The sequence below is a fragment of the Ornithodoros turicata genome, chromosome 2 (genome assembly GCF_037126465.1).
Source record: "Ornithodoros turicata isolate Travis chromosome 2, ASM3712646v1, whole genome shotgun sequence".
Taxonomy (NCBI): Eukaryota; Metazoa; Arthropoda; class Arachnida; order Ixodida; family Argasidae; genus Ornithodoros; species Ornithodoros turicata.
The window spans coordinates 51,242,070-51,263,078 of record NC_088202.1 but is presented as its reverse complement, the minus strand read 5'-3'; the positions used below and the strand labels follow the sequence as shown (position 1 = coordinate 51,263,078).

General features: G+C 46.9%; 1 protein-coding gene across 3 annotated transcripts in view; it reads right to left on the bottom strand.

Annotated features, from left to right (window-relative positions):
• LOC135385394 (uncharacterized) overlaps positions 1–4,634 on the bottom strand; it is a 28,970-nt gene extending 24,336 nt beyond the window's left edge. The window contains exon 1 of one of the 3 annotated variants that reach the window (XM_064614682.1): positions 4,518–4,634. The gene's annotated coding sequence lies outside the window, so the exon portion shown is untranslated. The other 2 variants (XM_064614683.1, XM_064614681.1) reach the window with 2 other exon arrangements.
• Positions 4,635–21,009: the final 16,375 nt, after the last annotated feature.

The following is a 21,009-nucleotide window of genomic DNA, read 5'->3' as shown; positions in this document are numbered from 1 at the left end:
CATCATTTTTCGCTTTCAGCCGCAGTTGAGTATTTACCTGGACAGGCTCCAGATGTGAAAACGGACAGTCGTCTCTGTGCCAGAAACGCAATACTCCCCCAGTGCGCGCGTAGGTTATATATGGGAGTTCCGTGAACGTGCGACCCACAAGCAAGTCCACTGTTTGGGCTTGATCTGGTACCACAAGGACAGAAACATTCTTGCCCACAACTCCATCGATTTCCAGGTCTGAGGTACACTTTCCAATTGTTCTTGTCGCTGGAACAGCGCTATTCCCAAAACCATAAAGGGGCGTTGCCTCAAGCTGGACCTCGGCGCCGCAACGTTCTGCAGCAGATTTGCGTAGGAGACAGCCGGAGCTGCCAGTGTCGATCATTCCCACGAGGTTCGCTTTTCCATTCCAACGCACTTTTTTAAGGAGGACCTGTGGTTGCTGGACATCTTCCGATGGCTTTCCCACAACGTTGGTCTCATTTCTCTTAACGGAATCTGAACAGTGACGCTGAGTGTGACCAGTTTTTCCGCATCTAAGGCACGTTTGGGCCTTGAACAGTCTCGGGCGATATGTCCGTACTCGTTACAGTTGTAGCACTTCGCATCCCCCTTCTCGTTTCTTAGTGGAGGACGCAAGTCCCTTCCCGTTGAGACGACCCGACCTCCGGATTGAGGTTGCACGTCTTTCCCGTCTTTTGCCTCTTCGCTATGTAATTCATTATCTTGCGTCGGCTTCTTGCGGAGGACGCAAGTCCTTTCCCGTTGAGACGACCCGACCTCCGGATTGAGGTTGCACGTCTTTCCAGTCTTTTGCCTCTGCGCTACGTAATTCATTATCTTGCGTCGGCTTCTTGCGGACGGCGCCAAACCTTTCATCTCGCTCTCGCTCTACCCGTTCGAACTCTTGAATGTCGTGCAATAAATCGTCCTCATCGTCGTGAACACGTGCCATCAGCGAACTGCATAACTGCCTCGATCGCAATCCCACCAGTACTTGCTCTCTGGTAACTCAAAAATCCAGATTTGCTTCCGTGCACAATCGAATCTTGGCATGAAAGTACGCCACTGTGCTTTCATTCCGCTGCTGAACTCTCTCTTTCATGCGCCTGAACTTCTCTGCTGCATTAGCTTGACTTATGAAAGTCCTCGTGAAGCGTTCTTCGAATTCCTTCCATGACGTCATCTTGCTCCTTCGGCTGCGGTACCAGTCCAGCGCAGCTCCATTCAAATGGGACTTTGCTGTTTCGAGCTGAAATTCTTCTGGCCATTTATGTAAAGCCGCCGTACTCCTTAAGTTTTCCATCCAGTCGCGGGCTAACGATGAGTCGCCTTCCCCGTTGAAGTCTTTGATCCCCTTGCTTAAGTCCGGCATGACTTGAGAACTTGACACAGGTAGCTGGGGGTCAGCTGTACGTTCTCGTAGTAGTTCCATGATTAGCTTATCTTTCTCCAAAACCGTGCGCAGAAGTTCCGCCGTTGGAACCTCCGAGACTTCACCTTCCTTGTTGCCGTCTGCCATGTTTCCGTACTGCGTAGTTGGCTTTAGGCTTCGCTCTCTTCGCACATTTCTTTCGTCGTCACAGTCCAAGACGGATCTTTATCCCACTTCTGAAGTTGTAGAATTTATTGACACACACACACACACACACATATACTAAGTTAAACACTCTTTAATACTTGCGTTTTACGTTCCATTTCAACGTTCAGGACCAAAAAGCGCGGACACCTTGCCATACAGCGTCACGCCGATGCAAGACGCGACTCTCACCTTCTTCCGTTCAATGTCCAACGTTCAACAGCCCTTTAAACCCAAACAACTTCGCTGGCGCTCTAGCGTATCCGATGTCATCTAGGCGCTTCAACATACAACTGGATCTCTCTCGCGTATGGGAAGAAACTAAAAACGCACTACACAATGGAGTCTCACACTTCACCAGGAACGAGCCTGAGCATTGTCAGTTCGGGTGCCACTGCCGCAGTGTCAGGCTCCAGTTCCCTCACAGTGGAAGATGCAAGTGCATACGCGTGCTGAGGCACGGTTGTAGTCGTCCTGCCGTTCACAGTAGGTTAAACCATTGTAGCTGCCACGTAACTAAGTTTACCAAGTCTACGAGGCCACTTGCAGTCGCCCTAGACAGTTGTCTACTCCGCGAGACCGTAATTTGAACAAAATGCTAAAATGTTTGCAGGATGCTCGCACGAGCGAACTTATACGAGACACGAATAGTTCCAACTTCAGCAAACATATTGCGCTAAACTTCCGTTTGTGTCAATAAACCAAGATCACCCCCAACGAAATGTGGGACCAGTAATACAGAAATTAGAGCTGGTTAGTCTTCCGCGAGCACTCTGTGCATCGAATGTTCCTTTGTTTATCTTCATGAAGCGAGTGCATGGTTCCTCCGGCCAATCAGAAGCATCCTAGAACCGTCACTGTGACGTCATGCGCATTGACGTCGCGGACTTGCGGACCCTATACGAAAATATATCCGAAACGCAACAAGATATTGCCGTAGTCATTACACTCCAAATGTACCGACGAATTTGCTTTGATGGGTAAGTTCGTAGTTGCCTTGCAGGTGTGGCAAGGTAGGATTACCTATACGCTTACACAGGTTGCCGAACGCGACCTAGTTATTTTCTCACATTAAATACGTTACGTTGTGGGTACGTGAGTCATACAGAATGGATAGATAATAATATTATGAGGGTCAGTGTATGCCAACATGCTTATTAATCCTTCCGTGTTAGCGCGGGGAAGCAACTGGGGCTATGAGCGGCGTACAGTCGTGGACAGATGGAGAGTGGGCAACTGGAAGGAGTGGGGGACGGGGAGGTTAGTATGCGTCTTGGGCCGGCTTTGGGGGGAACTGTGCCGACATTCGTCTGGAAAGTCTTCGGAAAACCTAGGGAAAACCTCAGACAGCACAGCCGGTGACAGGATTCGAACCCGTGACACCTCCCAGGATCGGCGTGGAAAGCGATCATCCTAACCACTATGCCACGGGAGCTGGTGCTTATGAATGCTCTTTGCGCACTTCCTTAGTAGCGGTACACAGGCGCAATTGGTTGTTTAGAGCGTTCGACATGTTTCGGGAAAAGTTACATGTTTTTCTTTTTTTCTTTTTTCTGTAAATGCTTTTTTGCGGAAGGAGGTGATCTCAGACAGGTAGACTCTTCCTGGGGAACTCATGCTCCCGGAGAAAGTGTATTCCTATAGAGTCAAACGCTTTGTAAAAGAAGCTGCCGTGTTGCGGAAAGAAGGCAAGCCCAGGCCCTCTTAAAGCGCATGATCTCAAGTTGAATATGAAATAATATATATTGGCTGGAAGTAAGTAAATATTGCTGTGGTGGATGAGGCCATTCAACATAAAATGACAAACACAACACAAGCCCCGCAACGCTCATCTGCATGCCTCAACTGAACGATTGCAGTTCGTGAGCATGGGATATATAGTGCACCGTCTTAAAATACATTCGGCAACGAAATGCCGAAATGCCTGTAGGGTGTTGCGTACGTAAGGGTACGATAGCGGAAAAGTAGCGGCATAGTAATTACGCTAAATTCATTTCGTAGCGGTAGTATCGCGCTACTTTCGAAAATTTGTAGCGACACTAATATTACGCTACTTCTTCTTCTTCTTCTTCTTCTTTTTTGTGTGTTTTGAGTAGCGGGTAGCTGTATTGCGTTACTTCGTTTTGGTTGCGGGTGCAACACTGCTCGAGTACTACATGAGTAATACAGCGTGGTAAATTACATTCTGGATCAACCTGTAAATGAGGCTGTTACTATTCATCATTATAATATTCATTCATTATAATATTAATGTTAACGTTAATTCATCATTATAACATTGATGTTCGGAAAGTTTCATTTATTTTTCATTCGTGTTTATTAATGTTGTCATACAAGCCACCAGTATTGCAGCCAGCCCACACCTTACCCAACATCGCCCCAGTACTTCAAACCTCGCCTCTAAGAACATTAAATATTGCATTACGATAGGCAACAACTAGAACGTGTACAGCAAGAACAACAACACTCAGCCACAACAACTAGAATAGACTACTCTACATTTGGTAGCAGAAAATGCTAAAGTGAAAGCATGCGAAGCGGATGGGCAAATCGCAGAGGGATAAAGATAAAAAATAAACGAGATGAACATCGTTGTCCCCTTCGAAATATTAGGGGAATGCTCAGAATGTTAGTGAAAGAAAAGATTTGGCACATTGTCTACTTACGGATGTGCACTGAATATGACAATATGAGAATCACTCTTGCGTTGCCTTTCGTTTACCTATATAGGCAGAAGCTTTGGAACACTACTCAATACTTCCTCAGCGCTGCAAAAGAGACACGCAGATACTTCTAGCAAGGCAAACTGAAAAGAAAATGAGCTACAGACGCTACAGAGGAACCTCCACAACCAACCTGTTCTTGGGCGGCTATGAAAAACCGATGACTTCATGCATCTGCGAAGTGGCAAAGAGGAGCTCTCGAATGATCAACGATAGATACATACCTTGACACTTGACAATGGAGCAACACAAGACAAGAGGAATCTCTACGCAGACACCTTTATAGGTGTTCGTCAAGGTTTCTGAGAAATGGCAACCTCCTCCCGCACCAGGCAGTTTCCGACAAGGCTAGAATAATTCGCGGGAATGCGTCGGAGGATAGCCGCATACAGGTTCTGCAACGTTGGACAAAAAAAATCATAATAAAAGAAACAGAAAAACACTTCCACCGCGACACTCGTGCCTGATATTCGTTGGCGCGAAAACATCCGTAGCACCCTGTGATGTGGGCAATGTTCTACCAGTAGGTTCATGATAAAAGCGAAAAACTATAATTCTGTGAGTCCATGTTCATCTGTTTCGTTCAATGCGTCCAAAGGGCGTCACAAAGGGGGAAGTAATCATTTTAATGCCGACAGCGACTTGCTTTGGAAGTTTTAATTTTTTTTTTTTTTTGCAAAACTCAATTGATTTTTGAGCGCCTCCCACTCGTTCAAACGGTTCGCAACTTGTAGGCGGTGTCGGATAGATACTTTTAAAAAAGAAAGTTCTTCGATTGGTGTACCCGTTCGCGAATTATTTAGCCTGGGGTTTTAACTGAAAGACCCGGTATACACATATTGTGGGACAAACAGTATGTTATCGTAACGCGGGACAATACAGCACATTGTGTAATGTCTACACCCACAAGGTAGTGTTGATGCTGCTCTGAAGCACGCTACTGTGGTGAGTTAGCTACGTGTCGAGAGCTAGATGAATATTGGCTTTGTTGTGACGTTTTTTTATTTATTCAACCAACAGTCACTGGCAAAGGAAAAACACCTACCTCAGTCGACGTCAGTTTATTTCCATTCGCCTTAAAGTGGTACAATTCTTGCTTCTGGGATGAGTAAGCCTGCAAGAAAAAAAACCGTGAATAGGCTACAGTATTTAAAAAAAAACAGGCATTTGACTCTACATGGCAGGTTTTAATTTGCACAAGCTGCATACTTGTTGAGATGTGTCCGTTATTTCATACAAGGCTAGCATAACTCCTCATCTAGACAAAAATACCACAAGCCTTAAAAATGTGACTTCCAGGTAAACACAGAGCATGACCATGAAACTACTAATTCAGTTTCATTAGTTCATTCACTTCATGGAAACATGTGAATATGAAATAGTGATACATTACAATTCGTGAAATGATGCACGCATGACTTTCCTTTTCTCGTTTCTTTTTTGCACGAATTAACATTCGTGCACTACTTGACAATTTCTCACTTTACAACAGAACCGTATGATACATTTGTAATCTTAACAGCTCACCTCTTCGGTCAGGACTCTCTGTGCAGCAACATCCTATTAGCCATGTTGTTGTTGTTGTTGTTCTTTTTCGGAATCATTCGTGTAGCCACATCACATGACTGGAGTGGAAAAATAGCTATAAATAACAATGTATGTAACTTCCTCTTGAAATATTTATTCTAATTAGATATGCTTTTGAGCCTAGTATGTTGCGCGAAGGCACATAAGCACAACATTTGCAGATGTTCGTCTTAAGCAGTTCAAGAAGATCAATTCAACTACGCCGACTTGTATACTTTTATTTTTGAACAAATATGACGACAGATTTTAACAAAGAAAATATGGCTCACAATGATAACTGCTGCTGTACTGTGATGCATTATTGGTATCTCAACGTCTTAACTTCGAATACATTTGTTCTTCCTAAACGCGCAATCAACTACAAAGAGCGCATCTACTACAGGCACTTCGGCTGTTTTGATTCAGTCAAATTTCTCGTATGCGAATGTAACTATATGTGGATAGCACAGTGCTAAGCCAGACAGTCCACGAAAGCATAACTCACTAGAATTCTTGGTTGACTTGGCCTTGGTCAACACTGCGCGATATACGTTGGGACTGTGACAATTCATTCAACACAATTTCCACCGGAACAACACGCGCTGCTCGAAAGACAACGACGGAAAATAACGAGCCGTTAAAGTTCGCTAATTTGCACAATACAGAACTACAAATCGATAGATAAACATGTCGTAAACTACAACTGCTCGCTCACACAAGAAACGAGATACACAACGTTGCTAGACACCATCCGAAGTAAGAATAGCAAAACAACAAGATATGAAAATACGACTGGAACAAGACTATTGAACCTCCCCCTCTTTGTATAGCATGCAAAACGTGATTAGCGCTGAGATGATATGTCCATGACGCCAGTAATTTTCACTGATCAAAAGCAGGTCAAGTGGGATTGCGTGACCCTCGCGAAATGTGCAGCAATGAGAATGGCAAAACGAAACTTGTGAATCGTGCATTACACTTCATGGTAGCTGCCAGAAACTCGAAGGAAACTTAAAATACACTGGATTATAGGTATGTTGGCATCTTTTTCATTCCTGCGCATCATTTCACATAACACTGTACGTAGACACATGCGTATGGTGTCTCGCGATACTGGTGATGTATTTACATGGGGAAGTGTGCATGGTTCTAGACTTTTTATTTTTGATCCTGTAATCGGAATATCGGCACCTCTCGCGTTGTGGCTTGCATGTGACCAACCAAGAGCTGTTCCCCTACTAGCGCTTCCTACAAACGACAAAATCAAACATGTGCGAAAGCACATTTTTGATTACTCATATGTAACGAGAAAATGTAGCGTTTTCAGGTTGCTGCCACTGCTCCATTTGCCCGCAGTTGTCCTGCGTGTATGATTGAAAGTAAAGACGTCGCCCACCAAAGCGGAAATGGTTTGCGTACACGCGTTTCAGCATCTGCAGGTAACATCTGCTGCTTGCCCTTCTGATATATACTGGTTCTGAGTTTACATATTGTAGCTTAGAGTAATTCCGAATGCCCAGAGTGACACACGCTTATAACCTTGTGACATCAGTGCACTGGCATAAGCATTAATGTAGTGTGCAGGGGTGTGATTGCTGCGCCGATTGCGCATTTTTGCGCTCTCGCGAGGTCCTGCTACATTCTGGTACAAAAAGCGAAAATGTTGAACTTCCTGCGCCACTGTGCGCACATTCCGGTTTTCCCCATTTTGAACACCAACAGTGCGAAAACAGAAGTATTTGCTTCCAGTGGCTTCCACGTCCGGCTAACTCAACTGGCTTTGTCGCCTATCGAGTCAGTTCAAGCCATATGCTAAGGCATCTACTGTATCTTATCCAATCCGAGCCAAGCACTCTGCCGTGTGGCGGTCACATGGCTCCGGTTGTGCTTCTGGTGATACGATCTGCGTGTGCGCTCAAACAGGTACATATTGCGGTACCTATACATGACTATGGCATTGTCGAAAGTAAGGTAATCAGCTCATCTATTTCTTTTATTTTAACGTGACCTTAGTAGCTGATATTAGAGCCGTACCCACAGGAGAGAGTCTCCTTCATGAATACGTTCCGTGCGTCTCTCGGTCGTACTTCCTTTTGACAAAGAGAAAGGAGGTTCGGATGTGAATTATCCTTTGTCCCCAGCACTTCGTGACTGTCCCACGAGAGACGGCAGCACTCAACCGCAGACACGCGTCCAGCGAATGCCAACGTGGACCCTCTTGCACTTTGATGGCGCGCCAGTTAGTACGTAGTTGGGCTCTTGTCTCCGTCAGCGCCGGAAGTGCACACCCGGTTGTAATGATGGATTGGCCGTTGAACTCCAATTATGTCAAATTAATCTTGCACACCTCTATCTCTTCACTCACATAGGAATAGTAAGACGCAACGATGAATAGAAACCGATAGAAAGTGCCGATGCAAAATCTAAATACAAAAGAACGCTACAGGCAAGAATAAGTAATGCAAATACGGTTGGCATGAACTGATGTAGCTAATACACCCGTTAAAATAACGGGAGACGTAGATAACTATAGGTCAGGTAGAAACGCGTTACATTTCAAGTGAAAGAATGCAAAACGGAGGAATTCGGTGTTCCCATGAAACATTGCACGTCAGGCCGCCGTTAAAAAACCCTTTGACATACGACATCAGTACCACATAAGCAGGACACGCTATGCGCACGTCGCGAGTATGTCAGCATGCGCCTGCTAACAACGTGATGGTCTCAAGTATTCGCCAAACATATTGAATTCTCACTATAACCATCACAGCAGCTCGTTTTGACTCTTGCGCGATTTGCGTATGGACCGCCGCTAACTCCGACGACAGACAGACGAAGCTTCGTATTCCTCAAAAACTTGTGTCGTGCAAGCCACCACAGTATTTAACAGCCTCTCTTAACATTGCGTAGCGACTGGCGTCATTCCGGGGTCCCAGAGCCTTGCGAAAACACTGAAGAATCACATCGTTCAAGTGGTAAAGTGCGTACGCGTGACGCCTTTTCGCCTTGTATGACTTCGAGCCATCTTCTCAATAACGGCAAACATAAGACTGCCATTGTCTAGGCTTTCGACGAGTGAGGTGATCGTGTATGTCACTGAAGTAGCATGGGCGGTGACTTTCTGGATTCCTGTGAAGCTCTTCATTTGGGACATGGGCGAAGGCCTTGAAGAGAGCTTTGTACTGGGGAATTGCATGAACAGCTCGACGAATATGGCCACACTGTTTGTTTTGTTGCTTTAACAAATACGCTCCCACGATTGTCAAACTGCCATGCCTTCTTCTGGAAGAAGACCGGTCCGGGTTCGATCGTGTTCGACAGGCGGAGGGGGAGGGTGTTGACCATTCTCAAGGCTCCGTTGACAGAGTGGCGACGGAACGGTGGTTTTTTCCAGAAACAATGGTTCTTGGACACCTATCTGCTGTAGCAATGTGCAACGAAGGCTTGGAAAATACTTCCAGAGCACGAAACCACTACGAGCATGGCGCATGCCGCTGTGTTTAGATAAAGATGAAGAAATACCTTACGCTAGAAACCAGAAAAACTGTTTGAAGCACTTCCTTGAACGGGACTGTGCTGCCGTTCTTTATCCTGCTTTTATCAGCAAGAATGGCTGACATTCAGGAGTAAAGGTTTTCATGGCGCGGTTACCAGACGTCCCGTGCCCAGTGGTACCAGCCCTTGTTTGTTTCTGCTCATCGCTATCGCACGGTCACCGGTTTGTGCGACGTTGCCATTACACGCAGCAAATGAAAACAAAAGCTTTAAAATTCCTTAAAAGGCCTTAAGCCCTTTTAAGGAATTTTAAAAGGGCTTAAAGCTTTAAGCCCTTTTAAAGCATGAGGTAGCGTTCCACTCCGAGAGTGGAAAACCTCCCCACTTCATCATCAGAATATATATGTTGGTTGGTTGGTGGTTGGTATATGTTGTAGTTGTTATTGTATACCAATATGTAGTCTTCGTAAAAGAGCTATTTTTCTTAGCCTGGATAGGCTGGTGCCTCGAGAAATAACTAAGGTCATTTTTTTTTTTTTTTTTATTGGGTGTTAGCGCCGCGAAGCAACTGTGGCTATGAGCGACGTACAGAGGTGGACAGACGGAGAGAGGATAGCAGGAAGGAGTGGGGGACAGGGGGGTTAGTATGCGTCCTGGGCCGACTTCAGGGGGAACTGCGCCGACATTCGTCTGGAAAGTCTTCGGAAAACCCAGGGAAAACCTCAGACAGCACAGCCGGCGGTAGGATTCGAACCCACCACCTCCCAGTCTTCAGCACGACCTTGGTTACCACCAACGAGCGGACGCCTTAGCCCACTCGGCCATGCCGCTGGTAACTAAGGTCATGTTCAATGAATACGGTGTTTTTCGTGAGATAGAGGATGCCGCCTTATATGACTAGGGTTCCGCGTTTTCGGTAGTTATTCCTGGGGAGAGTCGGCGTGTGTTTCTGGGCATTTATATGTTTTGCCAAATTCGGATATTCTCGGCATTTTAAAACGGTGGTACCAAAAATTGATGTGATGCCGAAAAATCGGCAGCTCTATAATGCCTCGTACAGGGAGGGCAGCTTAGCATTAGGACTTTGAGATCGCAAAGGATTCCCTTTTCTTTGTTGGAGGGTACCACATGAACTTGAACCCCCTTGACCCACTGATAAAGCGTTACAGGTGAAGGTTTTTCCCTCAACTAGAGGATGGCGGCTCCGCAGCGGGATACTCTCCGCATTCTACCAGGAAAGGAGGTGAAGGAAATACGAAATTTTGATGGCCCGGAGGAAACAAATGCAGTCGGGTACTTGGATTTCAGGCATGTAGCACTATGTGCAAGAATATACTCAAGGGCCATTCCACGCCAAATGATCCAGAGGTGCCGCTCGACCCCCCCCCCCCCCCCCCGCCCCCCAGAATTTTATGTTAATTTTGTTGGTGGTTCCTTATGTCTCCAAAAGCAACGGAACCTTGGTCTTTTCTAACGAAATTGAAATTTATGGGGTGCAGAGCCCTTCAAAGATGCAGTGCTTGGCGAAAAACTCTGACGTTTTAAGCAGGCATTACGGCCCACGTAAGGCACGGAGCACGTCAAACAGCATCTTATTTGATAGGGAAGAGTCCGTTTTACTGTACGTTAGCAATTTTCACCAGCGCACCCGACGGGCTCGACGCTTGTGGCATGCACGAAATTTGCGAGGTTTGTGGAAGTGTACAATTTTTTAAATATAAAATTCAGGAATTTCTTCCTCAAAATTTTTGTCATATAGCACCCATGCTGTACTTTAAGAACAAGAAAAATACAACTCTGCCGGTGCACTGTAAGCCGCAGTAAAAAAATTGGGAAGTTGTGAAAATTCGACAAAATGCACATTTCTGACCGAAAAACTCGGTGTGAGGAGGTCAAGCACGATCAAGGTGTCATTCGGTGCATCGTAGCCAAAAAAAGAAAAAACCTCGGCACTTTTTGTTAAACTCAAATAATAATGTTTTAATTGAAGGTATCTTCGCAAACGTGTATGCGCGATGCGGCGCATCGTACCGAATGAAGAACTGAGCGGGCCACTCATAAAACACTAGATGGAAAGAAAACACTAGACAGTTTCATTATTGAATAGCAACTAACGATTGTAAACACGTGTTTCCCTCCTTCGAGACCCGACGGTTGTGCAGTGAGCGCTCATCAAGCTGGCCATTTTGTGCACCAGCGAAACTTTTAGCCAGCTCGCGGTGCTGGTAAGTGAGAGTTAAGGAAGTACTTGGAGATAGGGGTCCATTCAGGCTTCATGGTACCATGTGGTTGATTGTTGGCCGTGCGGCATCCGACATCCGTCAGTCGAGTCGTGTGAGGGCTGGCATTGTCACGCAAAGGAATTGCCCTTCTGGAGAAATCCCATGTCTTTTTTTTTTAATTGCGCTTCGTACGGCACAATTTATCAACGTGGAGTAGTACTGAGCATTAATCCTGACCCCTTAGAAGAAGTCCGCAGGATAACACCACACATGGTCCAGAAGACAGTTCCCATGGACTTCCTTGCAGACAGGTGCATATTGCTCTTCTTTAGCGGAGGCGAAGCCTTATGTCGCCATTCCAGGCTGCTGCTTTTTGTCTCTGGAGTGAAATGGTGCAACCAAGTTTCATCACATAAGGTGACTGTTTGCAAGAATTCGTCCCCCTCGGATAGAAACCGTCCCAGCAGCTGCTCAGAGACTGCCATGCGCACTCCCTTCTGGTCACAAGTGAGCAGTCGGGAACCCATCTTGCAGAGACTTTGCGGAACAGTAGGTACCCGTGGATCACATTACTATGGGCTGCAATGTCCCGAACTGTTACTGGCCAGTTCTCGCGTACTGCTTGCTCAACGCCTGCGATGTTCACTGGCATGACTGCACTTGGACGAACGTGTCCATGTGGTTCATTCTTCATCATACTCCATCCTTCGCCAAACTTCGTCTGCACCATCGTACATTCTTCCCGTTGACAACATTTGTTCCCGATACTGCTTCTGTAATATTTGCAAAATATCAGCTGGTTTGACGTACACCTTCACAAGGAACTTGATTATGCATCGCTGTTCCACAGCTACAGACGCTCGTCACCACGATAGCTCCCGTGCCGTTGACCCCAGAAGAATCGCACTTCGTCCTCCGAAAGTTTTATTGAGACACTAATAGCCGAAGGTTCATGGGGTTAAGATTGCAAGCATTTCGCCAAGCACGCGAAACTACGATGACCGTGGCATGTGTGTTAGGACGATACCAAAAGAATAAACAGAGAAAAAAAAAACACCGGGTGCCAAAAATGTGGAACAGGAAAGCTCGTTGCCGTGACTCGTTCCACGACCTTCTGCTATTAAAGAGGAGCCTGGAACGCAAAGCTCCCAGCACCGAGGTAGTACGGCGCTATAGTTACGACGGCCGCCGCTTCACTATGGGATTTGGCGCTGCTTTGCATTATTGATTAGGGTACTTGCAGAGCAATATAATAAATGGGAGTGTGGCCATTATTGGGTCATGCCTATGTGAGAAAATTATTCCAAGCCTGCTCAGATGGCGTGCGAAAGCAGCCCTGTTGGCGGGGGGGGGGGGGGGCGTCGAGGTAGCTTGCCGTTGTTGGCCGCACTCAAGTGGGCATCGTCACGACTATAGCAAAAAAGAGGAAAGTGGGAGAGGGGAGTTGAGGACTTCAAAGTGATGCATAGGCAGGATAACCGATACTGATGGGATGAAGGCACACTGTAGGTGAGAGGTGCACTAGAGTGGTCTTTCCACTAGGCCCATTTCTTGAAGAAAGCGCACTAGGCCGCGGGTTTTTGAAAGTCGTTCCGCACAAGAACCTTCGGGGAAGAAGACGTCCGTCAGTATACCAGGCCTGGCGTGGGGAAGATGAGTTCCCCGCATAGTATGGTATGCACGGCATTCTGTCAGGATATGCGCGATAGTCTCCGGACGATTACGGTGTCCGCAATTGGAGTCCTCCCTGGAGCCGATCTTGGACAGTTGCGAGTTCGTGAACGCAGATCCCGTGCGTAATCGATGGAGCATGGTCTGCATACCAGAGGGGAAGATCTTTCGTGGGAAGAGAGGGTCGGTGATTCTGCATGATGTCCTGTATGCCAGGATGACGCACCTCAACTAGCTTTTTGACGACCATGTGCCTGTCAGTGTCGGCCGGGACTGGTAATGATGGGCTGCGGCTGTGGTGTGCTGAGGAAGCTGGTCCGCTCGTTCGTTGCCTCTGATGCCTACATGAGACGAGATCCATTGGAGCGTAAGCTCACCTCCGGTTAGCCTATGCTGGGCACACGACCTTCTTATACATCGGGCTAGGATGCTACCACACATGGGGTTCATCACATTGTTGAGGGCACTTCTGGAGTCCGTAAGCAAAACGCCCTTAGTTATTCCGCTGACTTGAACCGCAGCAGCTGCGTGTAACAAGGCCAGGAGTTCGGCCGTCGTAGATGAGATTGGATAACGAACTGATTTCCCTTGCCAGGCCATGTTCATTGACCGGATGTAGTACGCGCTGGTAGCGCTCTCGGAACCGTGGTCAATGGAGCCATCCGTGAACACCAGAGCATGTGTGTGATAGGCGTCGCTTATCAGGTTCTCAGCCGCCATCCCGGCCACCAGGGGCTGGACTCGCTCTTCCTCCGTAGACCCGGGATGTGAAGCGTTGTTGTGGACACGAACTCCCGCCACGGCGATGTAGGTGGACTAGCTGGGAGCCGAGGAAGAGCCCCCCAGTTGGCTAGAGAGCTGGTGGCACTAGCCAGACGTCCTATGGATGTGTGTGTCCTTTGTTCGAGGTCGGTGAAGAGGGAATGCTTGTTGATAGGTGTTGATGCATTATCCAGAAACTGGAGTCCTTTGAGCTCAGAGTGGACACTAACAGGCTTTTCCTTAGCTTCCAGGTACGTTTCGGTGACGCCCTGTTGGCTGTGTGTGCGAACGCCGTTCCCGGACCAATAGCTGACAGGCGCCCTTCCCGTTTCGGGAAACTGAGGTCTCAAAAATGCGTAGTCCTTGGGACTAGTGTATATATTGTAACATGAACAGATCGGGACAGTGACGTTCTACGGACGCTATGCTGGTTGCTGTGTCCGTTCACTCCGACTCTCGGGGGCAAGCCCACTCGAAGTTTATTTCCTTACTGTTTTTCAGAAGTGAGATCAATTCCCTTTAGCCTCGACGTATTTCGGCTACGACGACCTGACGACGAAGGAAGCAACAACAATGCCACCAACGCTGCGGAGCAACGGTTTCGTGTCGACAACGGCCGGTGAGGACGACGAACGCAGTAACATGACAAACCAATCAGCGGAGATGACACCTGCAAAGCGAGTTGCATCGACTGATCAACTGAGCCAGCTGCTTGAATTGCTACGGTTGCAGGAGGCAAGTCGCGACAATATGCTTCGGGAGCTTCTCCAAGTAAGACCTGCGAGAGATGAGGGCCCCATCGTGAGAGCCGTGCTACCGGACCTGTTCAAGTAGGTACAAGCCTTTAGTGGAGACGGCGACGAACGGCATGCAGAAGAATGTCTTAACAGCTTTCGGCAGCTCGTTGTGCAATGCAGGTGGGGTGACTACTGCTCCTACTGGTCCTACAGCTACAGCTTCTACAGCTACAGCTCCTACTGGTTCAGGCCAAGCTCACCGGAGCAGCAGCGAAGTGGTGCCCCAGCAAGGACAATGACTAAGACGTGGGACGTGTTCGAGGCGAACTCTTGAAAAAATGTTTGTGCCTGATATCAGCGCTGAGGCAAGATATGATGACATGCGGAAACGAGTTCAACAAAGGGGTGAGTCTCTGATGCAATGATTTTATGTACAAAGTGCGCCTTTGCAAAAGATGCAGTTTAAGTGACGTAGGAACTAAAACGGAGGTATTCTTGTGTACGATAGGTACAAACGCATACCAAATGCTTGTGCCGAAACTGCACGCGTGTCTTGAAGATCTGCTTCACGACATGAAAATATGCCGGGCAATGGTACGGGAACAAAGTGAGATATTCGGCGCAGCCGCTCACAAAGCGCTGAACGAAATGTATCGAAAACCCGTAGCACCGGTTTTGAGGCAGAAGTGAGGTATGCCCCGCGAAGGATGCACATAGGAGAGTGCAATGCTGTAATTGTAACGGATACGCCGACCACGTCGCCAGGAATTGTCCTGGAGAAAAGAGAGTCAGGTACTGCAATGTCATGAAGAGTGGCACGCGCAGCGCGACTATAAAGGCAGCCCAGACAAAACCGAAAGAAACGCTTTGCATAGGAACGTCTAGTGCCGAAAAATGCATCAAAGTTTAAATTGAAAACTTGAAAAATTGATAAATGAAAAGTTTATCTTGAAGGACTTTATTGACCAAGGCAGCGCAGTTACTATCATCACGGCATTCATGGCCCTCCGCGCTGGCGCCGTAGTGCGACTCGCTTGTGATGACGGTGCTTTATTTGGTCTGGGACAGGCTAAGACGGTGCCTTTCGGTAACACCACTACCAAACTGGCCGTCGACGACTTCGTAGCATCCGTTCAAGCTTACATTGTACAGAACAAAGCCATCTTCTATGACATGCTGATTGGTCGAACGGTTATTGACAGTGACGACGTTTTAATGATTTAGGCGGAGGACCAAGTGAAACTCTACGACAGGAGCAAGGATGGTGCATTTAAAAAAGAAGGAAGGGCCGAAGACGGCCTTTCGAAGGGCCGAAGACGTAGGTATACACTCCACGAGCTTAGGCGAAAATCGTAAAGCCAGCCCTAGCTTGGCTAACCTCTCTATTATCTCATAATAAACAAACAAACAAGTCGTTCCGGACAGGGGAATGCAGCTTTTAACTTCAACGCAAAACGCCCGGCAGCCCATGAAACTCGAAGTTATTGTAAGATAGGACGTGACCAGAGAAGAAAATATCGCCCTGATTGCGGAGCTAAACGATTACCCCCAATGCTTTGGTATGAACCTATATGGGTTGGGGACAACACACATGATGTCTATGGCTATAGAAGAAATGGAAAACGCGAATTCTGTTTACTGCCGACCCTACCGTGCCACTCACGACGAAAGGGAAAGGTTACGGCGTATTGTCGAGGAACTAAAAGAGGCGGACATTGTTCGCGTCTCGGTGTCCCCGTACGCGAGCCCCGTTCTGCTCGTGAAGAAAAATAATGGGGAATACCGGAAGATCGTCGACTACAGGTGACTTAATCAGCAAACGAAGACAGACAGATTCCCGTTGCCTCTTATTGACGACCAGTTGGATTGGCTGAACGGAAATAAACTTTTCACGACGCTGGATCTGGCAAGTAGATACATGCAGGGTACCAATGAGCCCCGAGTCGATCGAAAAACCGGCATTTAGGACGCTCCCGACGGACACCACGAATACCTGTTTATGTACATGAGCTAAAAAACCCTACCGACGACAGGATGTGTACCAGCAGGTGGTTCTGCCGGCAGCGGTAGAACGACGGAAGCAGACGACAATTCCCGACGTGCTTTCCGCAGCCTATGTGGCGTTCATCAGATTGCACAAAAATCCACTAGTTTTGGAGATCGCGAGAACTATCCATTTCAATCCCGTTCAATCCACTTCCCATCGAAAATAGCGCTGCCCATGGGGGAGAAATAGTGAGGGTATGTTAGTGCCCCATATTTCAAGATGTCAGTGGTGAGAAAGCTGAAAAAGTGGGTGGAGTTTCAGGTATAGGTGTAAGGAAATAAACTTCGACGGGACTTGCCCCCAAACGTCGGAGTTAAAGGAACTGTAAAGCAGTAGACAAGCATGATATGCCGGTGATGTGACTAGAGACTTTGTTGCTTCTAAATACCATATGCAGAACCATACGACCGACAACGCGCTATAAATATTTTTAATTTGCCATGAAAGATTCGGCGTAGTGGAGCGGTGCGACGCCTGGTGTCAAACAACCCCCTGTACAGCGGGCAACAATGAAAATTGGTATTACACACTATTACATCGGAACTTCGTTATTTTAGTAACCATATTATTAGTTTTCCTGTTTACCTATGCATTCTGAAACCCCTGTTAACAGTTTAACCTGTTAACCCCTGTTTATGCGAAGTAACCCAGCGCTGGTCGCTGTTCGATGGAGGCTCTCCCTACTTCTCTGCTGCGCCTGCGCGCTCCTTCTGTTCGCGGCCTCTTTCGAACGAACCTCTCTCTCTGTGAACCTCTGTGAACAAACAAGTCCCGACGCTGTCTAGCTTCTTGAACGTCTCACACACTTTAATTCTTTCAACGGCTCAGCATTTCATTCCAGTTCGCTTATACGTTTATCCTCAGATGTGGATCGATGTGTGGATTGCAGGGGCGGATTTTATGGTGGATTGTTATGTCGGGCCCAGTGTTATACGCATGCAATGTGGTTGCCGCCGTATGTGTCAGGAGTACGGATTCATTTCGAATACCTAGTACAGTGTTGCCCGTAATCTTTAATTGCAATTTTTTAATTAATTGCACCGTCGATTGGAATGAAACTTGCGCAGTTTGGGTCCTGGTGGCTTGAACTATCGAATAGCCGCACTAAATGACATTTGACCGGTGCTGCTTTACAGTACCTTTAACTGACACTGCAACCCGCATGGATATCGTAGAATGTCACTGTCCACAATCTGTTTATTTTAGGGGTGGATCAAATATAAACGAGAGTTTTGTTGTAGAGTGCGTTCTGTCAGCACGTGCTACCGCTTGTGCACGTGCTAGGTAGGTGGGTCAGTAGTCACGTGAGAAGCCGGCCGGCCTCGTTACATTTCTTCAGTAGTCTGTCACACGATGCCTGAGAAAGAGGTACATCTGCCGATTGCGCAACGCGCGCATTATTATAAAGTTACTTGCTGGTGAGGGGTGCAAAACCGACAGAAATTACCACAGATTGGCGGCACAATTCGGGCATCAAACACTGTCAAGGCCGCCTGTGTTTGCCTGGCATAAGATTGGATTGAATTGGAAAAAGAAATGTGTGGAAGGCCGTGACGACGTCGAAAATGAAAGCCCCTGTCAAGGCCTCGGCAAGGCAAGACTCGGCTGTCAGCTGGCAAGGTGCTTGCAACTGTTTTTAGGACCAGATCGGCATTTTTCACATTGATCTCTTGCACCATCCTCGCACCATCAACGCTGCATATTACTTTTTGAGTGAGGTTAAACTTGCTTATCTAAAGGCTTGGAAAAGGCGTGACCACTCAACACGTAAAGTGATTATCCTCTATGACAATGCCATACCCCACACTGCAGCCGTCACATGTGCAAAATTTAAGGGAAACGGGCTGGACGCCACTGGAACACACTTCCTATAGCCCTGACTTATCGCCTTGCGACTATCATCTGTTTGGGCCACTCAAAGGAGCTCTGGGAGTCCAACGATTCGACGACGACGACGCATTAGAGGAGTTCCGTGCGCAACTCGCAAAAAGGAAAAAGGGAAAAAGAACAAAAAGGAAAAGAAAAACAACGAAATAAAGCAAAAAAGCAAAAGAAAGGATATCAAGGAAAGAGGGGATCAAAAAGATACCAACCCGCTGGGAAAATGCATTTTCACATCGGGAGATATTGTACAAACATAATGCACACTTGGTTTATTTCATATTAGAAATAAATAATATAAACTGAAAGTCTAGTTTATATGATCCACCCTCGCACAATATATACACTCGTCCCAAAGACGCAGCCTTTTGGAGACCAGTTCCCCGAAACGGGAAGGGCTCCTGTCAGCTATTGATCCGGGAACGGCGCCTGCACACCCAACTGGGCTGCTTTCGCAGGCCATCTCGGTCGACTTGTCAAAATTTTCTAACATTCGGTCATCTTGCCTTCATTTCGCCCACGAAATGATAGCGGCTCGAGGTTACGTCTCTCATATAACATTCAGCAGCGATATGGAGCAAAGCATAAATTTTCACAGTGTAAATGCAATCAAACCGAATCACATTGCGTACAAAATTGCACACACGAAAAATTCGAACAACACATAGATTTACTTCATAAACGTTCCCGTTCATACACATTGCTCTATCCAGGGTACGCTCATTATACAGTATTAGACAACGTCAGCCGACCATCAAATCTTAAATTAAAATCGCTTTACAAGACGTCCAGTTCAGAATTGAAAAAGCGGAAAACGTCGTTTGGAACTTTACAGTACACATTTTGCCACTTGGCAAGAACATACAGACATTGCCAGAACCCAAGATATACTATACACAACGCGAGCACTAGAAAGCACGAAGGCGCAATAACGCACATTAATACAGGAAATGGGTTCTCATTCTGTACCAGAGTCGTCGGATGTCTCGCGCGCTTCCTCTCGAGAAGTAGGTCAGAACTTTACCTGATCAGCATGCGTCGGTATCACAGGGTATACGTTGTCATAGCAAACGTGAATCATATTTTATCTGCGAGATTGCCTGCGATATCGCCAACCCTTTTCATTCCGAGGACACGGATGAACATGTGTCAAGGACGTGTTGAAGGAGCGCTTGTATGCTTTGCGAGCGTAATCAATAAATCGTTACCCATCATAACGAATGTATATAGGCATGTATTTCCGAAGACAACAGTAATCCAAAGATGAATACGCACAGTAAACCGTCATCTTCATGCTGCTCTGAGAACCAACGGGAACCGAAAATGGCAAAAACGAAACCACCAGCCATTCCAATCGAGATCAGTGTTCCAGCCATTCCAACACGAACGGCCAACACGATCATCATCATCATCATCATCATTCCACGCTGTGGTCTGACGAGTTTCGTGATGCAGGCGACGAACGAACGATAGCACACAAGCAAGTGATGTAGTGGGAAAATCTTCACTGCTTGTTTCTTTAAAAAATACATATGAGATACGCACATAGTACGCCCAATTTAAATAGTAAGTGATAAATTTAGGAAAACGAGCACGTCAAGTTTAGCGGAATGAAGCAGCCAACGGGAAGCAACGCCTTCCACGACCAACGATGGCAGCTGCCTTGTGGTCACGCTTCCGTGAACGAGTCCGACCCCCCCTGCTCCACCCATCTCCATCGCTACAAGTCACGTGGCCCTCTCACGTGAGAGGAGCGCTGTGCTCCCTGCGTTCCCGGTCGCCGTGGTTTCGGTCTCGACTAATTTGCATATCAGAATTCGGGGATGGATATTTTAACGCACGTGCGTGTTTCAGGATTTGTTGACGTGGAATGGCTGTCAACGAGGATAGTCTTTCATTCTGCTATCTCGCTTTTGTCCAAAATCACACAGTTAAAGAGTTAATGAATTTTGGGTAACTTAATCATCTTGTAGTTGCGTACTTTCTTCGAGAGGATGTCCGCCTGGCCGTATAATTCAATTGGAAAAACGACATCTGTTATCCGATATGTAAGCCTACTAAAAGACATATTTGTCTTAGCCCGGATGGACCGGGACACTTCAAAAATAACTAACGTCACGTTCGATGAACATGAACTTTTTCGTAAGATAAAGGATGTCGCCTTCAATGTTGAGGGCTAGAAGAGCTTTGATTTATTCCAGATGATCTTCTGTAATTCAACCTTCCGCCATTTCTTCGTGGCATGCATCAACCAGTCACCTTCGCCCAAGCAGAGCAGCAAAAGTGAACTGAGGGGCCTTTGATTCTCTTAATTTTTGTACTAATCTCAACTGTG